Below are 2,531 nucleotides of genomic sequence, written 5' to 3'. Positions count from 1 at the left end.
GCTTTTCCTAAGCAAAAACAGCAGCTCTCTTTCCAGTATCTGGTGTCCACCTCAATTTACTTTTTCAAAGTATTGTAGTTATCATTTTATAGGTATTTTACTTTCTAGGGATATTCTCAAGTATTTTTCTTTTTTAAAATAATTTTATTGAGAAACAAACAGCAATGAGACCGTTTCAAACCAATTACTTGCACAGTTTCAATATTTAATACATTGCATATTGTTGTCTTAGTGGTTATTCATTGTACAAGATGAAAACATGATATCCTGTCCACAAACACTATTAGATCAAATCTCTCTATTCATTGAATTAAGAGACTGCATCTGTGTATCTTTCCTAATTATTTTGAAAATACAGATACAAAATGGTCATTCATTTGTCTTCCCCTTTTTTGCTTAGTTTTGTCAGAGAAGGGTATTGCATTGTCATTTAAATATTGTAGGTACATGAATTCAGCAAAATATTCCAATATAGTCTAGTAGTCCATAATCATAATGGGTTTTCCATAAGACTGACAATGTCAGAAGTTGCTGACCTGAGCCTTTTACAGCTCAGCGTATCAATATGGCTTTACTTTTTATACTTCATTTTTATACTTTTCTGCTGGATGGCTAAGACCAAGATAAAGCAAGACTTATATAACAAGAAATGTAACTTGTATCTGTCAAGTATTTTTCCTGATGCTACTGGGAATAGAATAGTTTTCCTAAGTTTGTTTCAATGAGTTTATTATTCCTATATAGGAAAGCTATTGACATTTATATATTTCTTTTATATCCTGTGAAACTGCTTATTGTGGTTATTAATTTTAGGAGTCTATTATTGAAAGTTTTTGTGTCTTGTAAATAAAGGATCATGTTATCATGTTTTCTGCAAATAATGGTACTTTGAATTCCTCTCTCTCTCTCTCTCTCTCTCTCTCTCTCTCTCTCTCTCTGTCTCTCTAATGTTTTAAAAATTAAGTCAAACAAAAGTGGTGATAGTGCATATTCTTGTCTTCTGAATTTAGAGGTGAAGCTTTCAAGGTTTCCCCATTTAATATGAAATGGACTGTGGTTTGTCATAAATGCCTTTTTCAAATGGAGATAATGTCTTGTACATTTATTATAGGTATTTTCTTCAATTTTTTTTTCTTTTTGAGACAAGGTTTAATTCTGTAGTGTAGATTGACTTTGAACTTGCTTATGTACCCCAGGTTAGCCTCAAAGTAATGGTGATACTCCTGCCTCAGTCTCCTGAATGCTGGCATTATAGGCATGTACCACCATATCCAGCTTCTTCAGTATTTTTTTTTTACCATGAGTAAATATTAAATTTTATCAAAGGCTTTTACCAGATCTACTGAGGTGATCATGTAAAATTTTCTCCAATTTTATCGCTGCTGTGATTATTTATATTTAATGATTTATGTATGTTGAACCATTCTTGAATTCCTGGGATGCAGCCTCCTTGTTTGTATTGTAGGATCTCTTTGATGATTTATTTCATCCTGTTTGCCACTATCTTTATGAGAATATTTACATCTATGTACATTAACAAGACTGACCTGTAGTTTTCCCTTTTCACTGGATCTTTGTCTGGTTTGGATATCGTGGTAATGCTAGATTCCAAGAATAACTTTAGGAGTATAGCTTCCCTTTCAATTTCATTATAGATTCTGAAGAGTATTGGCATGAAATCTTACCTGAAATCCTACAGAATCCAAGAGTACATCCTTCAGGTCTGGGGCTTTTCCTAGTTGCTAGGTTTTTTCTTCCTAATTCAGTTTCATGGCCTGCTACTGGATTATTCAAGATTTTTTAAACTTTACTCATTAAGTTTTGGTAATTCATATGCATCAAAGAAGCTTTCTGTTTCTTCTGGGTTCTCCAATTTTTTTGTAAAGTACTTGCTACTAGTTTGTAGAATTTTGGTGATGTCTGTTGTGATTTTGCCATTTTTATGTGTACCTGCATTGGTTTATGTCTTTTCTCCTTCCTTTTTTAGGAGGTAAAATTGGTTAAAGTTTTGTCTCTCTTGTCTATTCTTTCAAAGAACCAGCTATTCAATTCATTAACTTTTTGCATTTTTAAGTCTCTATTTCATTGATTTCTACTCTGATCATTACAATTTCCTTCTTTGTACAGCTCTAGATTTGGATTGCTTTTATTTGTCTAGGACCTTGAGATCCATCACTGGGTTTTTATTTGGGCTTATTCTGTTTACCTCATGTAGGCGTTCATGGGTATAGACTTCCCTCAAAGTGTTGTTTTCATTGTGTATATGAGTTCCACTATGATGTATGATCATTACCATTTAATTCTCTAAGAACTTTCTTATTCCTTCTGAATTTTTTTTTATGATCCACAGATTATTAACATATTCACACTGGTGTGATTCAGTACTAGTACAAAGTGACTGTTCTTGCAAGTGGCTTGAACAACCAGTGGTGCAGAAAATATCTACTTTTATCAATACTTTTTACTAATGAGTTCAACAAAAACTTTATAAGTAGACTGAATCAAATTACTTGTTCAAATTTCAATAATTA

This window comes from Octodon degus, unplaced genomic scaffold (assembly GCF_000260255.1).
Source record: "Octodon degus isolate 3935 unplaced genomic scaffold, OctDeg1.0 scaffold00323, whole genome shotgun sequence".
Classification (NCBI taxonomy): domain Eukaryota; kingdom Metazoa; phylum Chordata; class Mammalia; order Rodentia; family Octodontidae; genus Octodon; species Octodon degus.
The sequence above is the reverse complement of the archived record's forward strand: the minus strand, read 5'-3'. Positions refer to the sequence as shown.